This window comes from Balaenoptera borealis, assembly GCF_965194805.1.
Source record: "Balaenoptera borealis genome assembly, contig: HAP1_SCAFFOLD_509, whole genome shotgun sequence".
NCBI classification, from domain to species: Eukaryota; Metazoa; Chordata; class Mammalia; order Artiodactyla; family Balaenopteridae; genus Balaenoptera; species Balaenoptera borealis.
In genome coordinates this window covers 90,427-101,805 of record NW_028123688.1, presented here as the reverse complement: position 1 = coordinate 101,805, position 11,379 = coordinate 90,427, and positions in this window count along the sequence as shown.

Below are 11,379 nucleotides of genomic sequence, written 5' to 3'. Positions count from 1 at the left end.
GTGCCCATGGTGACAGGGCTCATGGTGAGAGTCCGCATGGTGAGAATGCTCATGTTGACATTGCCCATGGTGACCATTCCCATGGTGACAGTTTCCATAGTGATAGTGCTCATGGTGACAGTGCTCATGGTGACAGTGCACACGGTGACAATTCCCACAATGACACTGCTCACGTGATAGTGCTCATGTTGATAGTGCCCATTGTAATAGTGCTCACGGTTACAGTGCCCATGTTGATATTGCTGGAGGTGACACTGCCCTTGGTGATAGTGCTCACGGTGATAGTGCTCATGGTGACACTGCTCACGGTGACAGTGCCCATGGTGACAGTGCCCATTCTGATAGTGCTCACGGTGATAGTGCCCACAGGGACAGTGCTAATGGTGACAGTTCCCATGGTGACAGTGCCCAGGATGACTGTGCTCATGGTGACAGTGCCCACAGTGACAGTGCTCACGGTGACCGTGCCCTTGGTGATAGTGTTCATGGTGATAGTGCTCATGGTGGCAGTTCGCATGGTGACACTGCCCATGTTGAAAGTACACATGGTGACAGTTTTCATCATGACACTACACATGGTGACTGTGCTCATGCTGGCGGTGTACATGGTTGGAGTTCCAATGGTGAAATTCGTCATGATGGCACTGCCCATGATGATAGTGCTCATGGTGAGAGTTCCCATGATGACAGTGCCCATGGTGACATTTCCCATGGTGACAGTGCTCATGTGGACAGTGCACACGGTGACAGTGTTCATGGTGATATTGCTCACGGTGACACTGCCCATGGTTATAGTGCTCACGGTGATAGTGCTCATGCCTACAGTTCCCATGGTGACAGTGCCCAAGGTGACAGTGCTCTTGGTGACATTGCCCACAGTGACAGTGCTCATGGTGACAGTGCTCAAGGTGATAGTGCTCATGGTGACCGTTCACATGGTAACAGGGCCCATGTTGAAAGTGTCCATGGTGACAGTGCTCATGGTGGCACTGACCATGGTGACTGTGCTCATGCTGGCGGTGTACATGGTTGGATTTCCGATGGTGAAATTCCTCATGGTAGCACTGCCCATGATGATAGTGCTCATGGTGAGAGTGTCCATGGTGACAGTGCCTATGGTGACAGTGCCCATGGTGACAATGCTCATGGTGACAGTGCTCATGGTGATAGTGCTCACGGTGATAGTGCTCACGTTGACAGTGCCCTTGGTGATAGTGCTCATGGTAATACTGCTCATGGTGATAGTGCTCACGGTGATAGTTCGCATGGTGACAGTGCCCATGTGGAAAGTGCCCATGGTGGCCGTGCTCATGGTGACACTGACCATGTTGACTGTGCTCATGCTGGCGGTGTACATGGATGGAGTTCCCATGGTGAAATTCCTTATGGTGGAACTGCCCATGATGATAGTGTTCATGGTGACAGTGTCCATGGTGACAGTGCCTTTCGGGATAGTGCCCATTGTCATAGTGCTCACGGTGATAGTGTCCACAGTGACAGTGCTAATGGTGACAGTCCCCATGGTGACAGTGCCCATGATGACAGTGCTCATGGTGACAGTGCCCACGGTGACAGGGCCCTTGTTGATAGTACCCATGTTAATAGTGCTCACGGTGACAGTGCCCATGGTGATATTGCTCACGGTGACACTACCCATGGTGATAGCGCTCACGGCGATAGTGCTCAGGGTGACATTTCGCATGGTGACAGTGCCCATGTTGAAAGTGCCCATGGTGACATTACCCATGGTGACAGTGCCCATGGTGACAGTGCTCATGTGACAGTGCCCACTGTGACAGTGCTCATGGTGACAGTGCTCATGGTGACAGTGCCCTTGGTGATAGTGCTCATGGTGATAGTGCTCATGGTGACAGATCGCATGGTGACAGTTCCCATATTGAAAGTGCCCATGGTGACAGTGCCCGTGGTGACAGTGCCCATGGTGACAGGGCTCATGGTGAGAGTCCCCATGGTGAGAATGCTCATGTTGACATTGCCCATGGTGACCGTTCCCATGGTGACAGTTTCCATAGTGATAGTGCTCATGGTGACAGTGCTCATGGTGACAGTGCACACGGTGAGAATTCCCACAATGACAGTGCTCACGTGATAGTGCTCATGTTGATAGTGCCCATTGTAATAGTGCTCACGGTTACAGTGCCCATGTTGATATTGCTGGAGGTGACACTGCCCTTGGTGATAGTGCTCATGGTGAGAGTGCTCATGGTAATAGTGCTCATGGTGACACTGCTCACGGTGACAGTGCCCATGGTGACAGTGCCCATTCTGATAGTGCTCACGGTGATAGTGCCCACAGGGACAGTGCTAATGGTGACATTTCCCATGGTGACAGTGCCCATGATGACTGTGCTCATGGTGACAGTGCCCATGGTGACAGTGCTCACGGTGACCGTGCCCTTGGTGATAGTGCTCATGGTGATAGTGCTCATGGTGGCAGTTCGCATGGTGACACTGCCCATGTTGAAAGTACACATGGTGACAGTTTTCATCGTGACACTACACATGGTGACTGTGCTCATGCTGGCGGTGTACATGGTTGGAGTTCCAATGGTGAAATTCGTCATGATGGCACTGCCCATGATGATAGTGCTCATGGTGAGAGTTCCCATGATGACAGTGCCCATGGTGACATTTCCCATGGTGACAGTGCTCATGTGGACAGTGCACACGGTGACAGAGTTCATGGTGATATTGCTCACGGTGACACTGCCCATGGTTATAGTGCTCACGGTGATAGTGCTCATGCCTACAGTTCCCATGGTGACAGTGCCCACGGTGACAGTGCTCATGGTGACATTGCCCACAGTGACAGTGCTCATGGTGACAGTGCTCAAGGTGATAGTGCTCATGGTGACCGTTCACAAGGTGACAGGGCCCATGTTGAAAGTGTCCATGGTGACAGTGCTCATGGTGGCACTGACCATGGTGACTGTGCTCATGCTGGCGGTGTACATGGTTGGATTTCCGATGGTGAAATTCCTCATGGTAGCACTGCCCATGATGATAGTGCTCATGGTGACAGTGCTCACGGTCACATTGCCCTTGGTGATAGTGCTCATGGTGATAGTGGTCATAGTGAGAGTTCGTATGGTGACAGTGCCCACAGTGGCTGTGCTCATTGTGACAGTTCCTATGGTGACAGTGCCCATGATGACAGTGCTAATGGTGACAGTGGCCACTGTGACAGTGCTCACAGGGACAGTGTTCACGGTGACAGTGCCCTTGGTGACAGTGCCCTTGGTGATAGTTCTCATAGTGAGAGTTCGTATGGTGACAGTGCCCATGTTGAAAGTGCACATGGTGACAGTACCCATTGTGAAAGTGCCCATGGTGACATTTCCCATGGTGATAGTGCTCATGGTGAGAGTTCCCATGGTGACAGTGCTCATGTTGACATTGCCCATGGTGACCGTTCCCATGGTGACAGTTCCCATGGTGATACTGCTCATGGTTACAGTGCTCATGGTGATAGTGCAAACTGTGACAATGCCCACGGTGACAGTGCTCACCGTGATAGTGCTCATGGTGATAGTGCCTATTGTAATAGTGCTCACAGTGACAGTGCCGATGTTGATATTGCTCAAGGTGACACTGCCCATGGTGATATTGCTCACGGTGATAGTGCTCATGGTGACACTGCCCTTGGTTAGAGTGGTCATGGTCATAGTGCTCATGGTAATAGTGCTGATAGTGACACTCCCCATGATGAAAGTGCCCATGGTGACACGAACCATAGTGACATTTCCCATGGTGACAGTGCTCATGTTGAGAGTTCCCATGGTGATAGTGTCCATGGTGACATTGCCCATGGTGAGTGTGCCCATGGTGACAGCGCTCATTTTGACAGTGCCCATGGTGTCCGTTCCCATGGTGACAGTTCCCATGGTGATAGTGCTCACCGTGATACTGCCCATGGTGACAGTTCCCATGGATACAGTGCCCATGTTGACAGTGCTCATGGTGACAGAGCCCACGGTGACAGTGCTCATGGTGACAGTGCTCATGGTGACAGTGCCCTTGGTGACAGTTCCCTTGGTGATAGTGCTCATGGTGATAGGGCTCATGGTGATAGTGCTCATGGTGACAGTTCGCATGGTGACAGTGCTCATGATGACAGTGCTCATTGTGACAGTGCCCACGGTGACAGTGCTCATGGTGACAGTGCTCACGATGACAGTGCCCTTGGTGATAGTACCCATGGTAATAGTGCTCACATGACAGTGCCCATAGTGATATTGCTCACGATGACACTGACCATGGTGATAGTGCTCACGGTTACACTGCCCATGTTGATAGTGCTCAAAGTGACAGTGCCCTTGGTGATAGTGCTCATGGTGATAGTGCACATGGTGACAGTGCTCATTGTGACAGTGCTCACGGTGATAGTGCTCATGGTGACGGTTCGCATGCTGAGAGTGCCCATGTGGAAAGACCCATGGTGGCAGTGCTCATGGTGACACTTCCCATGGTGACTGTGCTTATGCTGGCGGTGTACATGGTTAGGAGTTCCCATAGTGAAATTCCTTATGGTGGCACTGCCCATGATGATAGTGTTCATGGTGACAGTGCTCATGATGAGAGTTCCCATGGTGACAGTGCTCATGTTGATATTGCCCATGGTGACCTTTCCCATGGTGATAGTTCCCATGGTGATACTCCTCATGGTGACAATGCCCACGGTGACAGTGCACACAGTGACAATGCCCATGGTGACAGTGCTCACGGTGATAGTGCTCATGGTGATAGTGCCTATTGTAATAGTGCTCATGGTGACAGTGCCCATGGTTATATTGCTCAAGGTGACACTGCCCATGGTGACAGTGCTCATGGTGACAGTGCCCACGGTGACTATGCTTATGGTGACAGTGCTCATGGTGATAATGCTCATGGTGTCAGTGCTCATGGTGACAGTGCTCACGGTGACAGTGCCCATGGTGATTTTGCCCACGGTGACACTACCCATGGTGATAGTGCTCACGGTGATAGTGCTCATGGTGACAGTTCCAATGGTTACAGTGCCCATTATGACAGTGCTCATGGTGACATTGCCCACGGTGACAGTGCTCACGGAGACAGTGCCCTTGGTGATAGTGCTCATGGTGATAGTGCTCATGGTGGCAGTTTGCCTGGTGACACTGCCCATGTTGAAAGTGCCCATGTTGACAGTTCTCATGGTGGCACTGCCCATGGTGACTGTGCTCATGCTGGCGGTGTACCTGGTTGGAGTTCCGATGGTGAAATTCCTCCTGGTAGCACTGCCCATGATGATAGAGCTCATGGTGACAGTGTCCATGGCGACAGTGCCTATGGTGACAGAGCCCATTGTGATAGTGCTCTCAGTGACAGTGCCCACTGTGACAGTGCTCAATGTGACAGTGCTCACGGTGACAGTGCACACAGTGACAATGCCCACACTGACAGTGCTCACGATGATAGTGCTCATGGTGATAGTGCCCTTTGTAATAGTGCTCACGGTGACAGTGCCCATGTTGATGTTGCTCAAGGTGACACTGCCCATGGTGATAGTGCTCACGGTGATAGTGCTCATGGTGACACTGCCCTTGGTGATAGTGCTCATGGTGATAGTACTCATGTTGACACTGCCCATGGTGACAGTGCCCAAGGTGACACTGCCCATAGTGACATTTCCCATGGTGACAGTGCACAAGGTGACAGTTCCCATGGTGACAGTGCTCACGTTGACAGTGCTCACTGTGGCAGTTCCCAAGATGACAGTGCTCATGGTGACATTTCTCATTGTAACAGAGCTCATGATGACAGTGTCCATGGTGACAGTGCCCATGGTGAGAGTGGCCATTTTGAAAGTGCCCATGGTGACAGTGCTCATGGTGACATTGCCCATGGTGAATATGCTCATGCTGGCGGTGTACATGGTTGGACTTCCCATGGTGAAATTCCTCATGGTGGCTCTGCCCATGATGATAGAGCTCACGTTGACAATGTCCATTTTGAGAGTGCCCATGGTGACAGTGCTCATGGTGACACTGCCCATGGTGACAGTGCCCATGGTGACACTGCCCATGGTGACAGTGCTCATGGAGAGAGTTCCCATGGTGTCAGTGCTCATGTTGACATTGCCCATGATGACCGTTCCCATGGTGACAATTCCCATGGTGATAGTGCTCATGGTGACAGTGCACACGGGGACAATGCCCACACAGACAGTGCTCACAGTGATAGTGCTCACGGTGATAGTGCTCACGTTGACAGTGCTCACTGTGGCAGTGCCAATGGTTACAGTGCTCATGGTGGCAGTGTCCATGGTGGCAGTTCCCAAGATGACAGTGCTCATGGTGACATTTCCCATGGTAAGAGAGCTAATGATGATACTGCCCATGGTGACAGTGCCCATGGTGACCGTGCCCACGGTGACAATGCTCATGGTGACAGTGCTCATGGTGATAGTGCTCACGGTGATAGTGCTCACGTTGACAGTGCCCTTGGTGATAGTGCTCATGGTAATACTGCTCATGGTGATAGTGCTCACGGTGATAGTTCGCATGGGGACAGTGCCCATGTGGAAAGTGCCCATGGTGGCAGTGCTCATGGTGACACTGACCATGTTGACTGTGCTCATGCTGGCGGTGTACATGGATGGAGTTCCCATGGTGAAATTCCTTATGGTGGAACTGCCCATGATGATAGTGCTCATGGTGACAGTGTCCATGGTGACAGTGCCTTTCGCGATAGTGCCCATTGTCATAGTGCTCACGGTGATAGTGTCCACAGTGACAGTGCTAACGGTGACAGTCCCCATGGTGACAGTGCCCATGATGACAGTGCTCATGGTGACAGTGCCCACGGTGACAGTGCCCTTGTTGATAGTACCCATGTTAATAGTGCTCACGGTGACAGTGCCCATGGTGATAGCACTCACGGTGATAGTGCTCAGGGTGACATTTCGCATGGTGACAGTGCCCATGTTGAAAGTGCCCATGGTGACATTACCCATGGTGACAGTGCCCATGGTGACAGTGCTCATGTGACAGTGCCCACTGTGACAGTGCTCATGGTGACAGTGCTCATGGTGACAGTGCCCTTGGTGATAGTGCTCATGGTGATACTGCTCATGGTGACAGATCGCATGGTGACAGTTCCCATATTGAAAGTGCCCATGGTGACAGTACCCATGTTGACAGTGCCCATGGTGACAGGGCTCATGGTGAGAGTCCGCATGGTGAGAATGCTCATGTTGACATTGCCCATGGTGACCGTTCCCATGGTGACAGTTTCCATAGTGATAGTGCTCATGGTGACAGTGCTCATGGTGACAGTGCACACGGTGACAATTCCCACAATGACAGTGCTCACGTGATAGTGCTCATGTTGATAGTGCCCATTGTAATAGTGCTCACGGTTACAGTGCCCATGTTGATATTGCTGGAGGTGACACTGCCCTTGGTGATAGTGCTCACGGTGATAGTGCTCATGGTGACACTGCTCACGGTGACAGTGCCCATGGTGACAGTGCCCATTCTGATAGTGCTCACGGTGATAGTGCCCACAGGGACAGTGCTAATGGTGACAGTTCCCATGGTGACAGTGCCCAGGATGACTGTGCTCATGGTGACAGTGCCCACAGTGACAGTGCTCACGGTGACCGTGCCCTTGGTGATAGTGTTCATGGTGATAGTGCTCATGGTGGCAGTTCGCATGGTGACACTGCCCATGTTGAAAGTACACATGGTGACAGTTTTCATCATGACACTACACATGGTGACTGTGCTCATGCTGGCGGTGTACATGGTTGGAGTTCCAATGGTGAAATTCGTCATGATGGCACTGCCCATGATGATAGTGCTCATGGTGAGAGTTCCCATGATGACAGTGCCCATGGTGACATTTCCCATGGTGACAGTGCTCATGTGGACAGTGCACACGGTGACAGTGTTCATGGTGATATTGCTCACGGTGACACTGCCCATGGTTATAGTGCTCACGGTGATAGTGCTCATGCCTACAGTTCCCATGGTGACAGTGCCCAAGGTGACAGTGCTCTTGGTGACATTGCCCACAGTGACAGTGCTCATGGTGACAGTGCTCAAGGTGATAGTGCTCATGGTGACCGTTCACATGGTAACAGGGCCCATGTTGAAAGTGTCCATGGTGACAGTGCTCATGGTGGCACTGACCATGGTGACTGTGCTCATGCTGGCGGTGTACATGGTTGGATTTCCGATGGTGAAATTCCTCATGGTAGCACTGCCCATGATGATAGTGCTCATGGTGAGAGTGTCCATGGTGACAGTGCCTATGGTGACAGTGCCCATGGTGACAATGCTCATGGTGACAGTGCTCATGGTGATAGTGCTCACAGTGATAGTGCTCACGTTGACAGTGCCCTTGGTGATAGTGCTCATGGTAATACTGCTCATGGTGATAGTGCTCACGGTGATAGTTCGCATGGTGACAGTGCCCATGTGGAAAGTGCCCATGGTGGCCGTGCTCATGGTGACACTGACCATGTTGACTGTGCTCATGCTGGCGGTGTACATGGATGGAGTTCCCATGGTGAAATTCCTTATGGTGGAACTGCCCATGATGATAGTGTTCATGGTGACAGTGTCCATGGTGACAGTGCCTTTCGGGATAGTGCCCATTGACATAGTGCTCACGGTGATAGTGTCCACAGTGACAGTGCTAATGGTGACAGTCCCCATGGTGACAGTGCCCATGATGACAGTGCTCATGGTGACAGTGCCCACGGTGACAGGGCCCTTGTTGATAGTACCCATGTTAATAGTGCTCACGGTGACAGTGCCCATGGTGATATTGCTCACGGTGACACTACCCATGGTGATAGCGCTCACGGCGATAGTGCTCAGGGTGACATTTCGCATGGTGACAGTGCCCATGTTGAAAGTGCCCATGGTGACATTACCCATGGTGACAGTGCCCATGGTGACAGTGCTCATGTGACAGTGCCCACTGTGACAGTGCTCATGGTGACAGTGCTCATGGTGACAGTGCCCGTGGTGACAGTGCCCATGGTGACAGGGCTCATGGTGAGAGTCCCCATGGTGAGAATGCTCATGTTGACATTGCCCATGGTGACCGTTCCCATGGTGACAGTTTCCATAGTGATAGTGCTCATGGTGACAGTGCTCATGGTGACAGTGCACACGGTGACAATTCCCACAATGACAGTGCTCACGTGATAGTGCTCATGTTGATAGTGCCCATTGTAATAGTGCTCACGGTTACAGTGCCCATGTTGATATTGCTGGTGGTGACACTGCCCTTGGTGATAGTGCTCATGGTGAGAGTGCTCATGGTAATAGTGCTCATGGTGACACTGCTCACGGTGACAGTGCCCATGGTGACAGTGCCCATTCTGATAGTGCTCACGGTGATAGTGCCCACAGGGACAGTGCTAATGGTGACAGTTCCCATGGTGACAGTGCCCATGATGACTGTGCTCATGGTGACAGTGCCCATGGTGACAGTGCTCACGGTGACCGTGCCCTTGGTGATAGTGCTCATGGTGATAGTGCTCATGGTGGCAGTTCGCATGGTGACACTGCCCATGTTGAAAGTACACATGGTGACAGTTTTCATCGTGACACTACACATGGTGACTGTGCTCATGCTGGCGGTGTACATGGTTGGAGTTCCAATGGTGAAATTCGTCATGATGGCACTGCCCATGATGATAGTGCTCATGGTGAGAGTTCCCATGATGACAGTGCCCATGGTGACATTTCCCATGGTGACAGTGCTCATGTGGACAGTGCACACGGTGACAGAGTTCATGGTGATATTGCTCACGGTGACACTGCCCATGGTTATAGTGCTCACGGTGATAGTGCTCATGCCTACAGTTCCCATGGTGACAGTGCCCACGGTGACAGTGCTCATGGTGACATTGCCCACAGTGACAGTGCTCATGGTGACAGTGCTCAAGGTGATAGTGCTCATGGTGACCGTTCACAAGGTGACAGGGCCCATGTTGAAAGTGTCCATGGTGACAGTGCTCATGGTGGCACTGACCATGGTGACTGTGCTCATGCTGGCGGTGTACATGGTTGGATTTCCGATGGTGAAATTCCTCATGGTAGCACTGCCCATGATGATAGTGCTCATGGTGACAGTGCTCACGGTCACATTGCCCTTGATGATAGTGCTCATGGTGATAGTGGTCATAGTGAGAGTTCGTATGGTGACAGTGCCCACAGTGGCTGTGCTCATTGTGACAGTTCCTATGGTGACAGTGCCCATGATGACAGTGCTAATGGTGACAGTGGCCACTGTGACAGTGCTCACAGGGACAGTGTTCACGGTGACAGTGCCCTTGGTGACAGTGCCCTTGGTGATAGTTCTCATAGTGAGAGTTCGTATGGTGACAGTGCCCATGTTGAAAGTGCACATGGTGACAGTACCCATTGTGAAAGTGCCCATGGTGACATTTCCCATGGTGATAGTGCTCATGGTGAGAGTTCCCATGGTGACAGTGCTCATGTTGACATTGCCCATGGTGACCGTTCCCATGGTGACAGTTCCCATGGTGATACTGCTCATGGTTACAGTGCTCATGGTGATAGTGCAAACTGTGACAATGCCCACGGTGACAGTGCTCACCGTGATAGTGCTCATGGTGATAGTGCCTATTGTAATAGTGCTCACAGTGACAGTGCCGATGTTGATATTGCTCAAGGTGACACTGCCCATGGTGATATTGCTCACGGTGATAGTGCTCATGGTGACACTGCCCTTGGTTAGAGTGGTCATGGTCATAGTGCTCATGGTAATAGTGCTGATAGTGACACTCCCCATGATGAAAGTGCCCATGGTGACACGAACCATAGTGACATTTCCCATGGTGACAGTGCTCATGTTGAGAGTTCCCATGGTGATAGTGTCCATGGTGACATTGCCCATGGTGAGTGTGCCCATGGTGACAGCGCTCATTTTGACAGTGCCCATGGTGTCCGTTCCCATGGTGACAGTTCCCATGGTGATAGTGCTCACCGTGATACTGCCCATGGTGACAGTTCCCATGGATACAGTGCCCATGTTGACAGTGCTCATGGTGACAGAGCCCACGGTGACAGTGCTCATGGTGACAGTGCTCATGGTGACAGTGCCCTTGGTGACAGTTCCCTTGGTGATAGTGCTCATGGTGATAGGGCTCATGGTGATAGTGCTCATGGTGACAGTTCGCATGGTGACAGTGCTCATGATGACAGTGCTCATTGTGACAGTGCCCACGGTGACAGTGCTCATGGTGACAGTGCTCACGATGACAGTGCCCTTGGTGATAGTACCCATGGTAATAGTGCTCACATGACAGTGCCCATAGTGATATTGCTCACGATGACACTGACCATGGTGATAGTG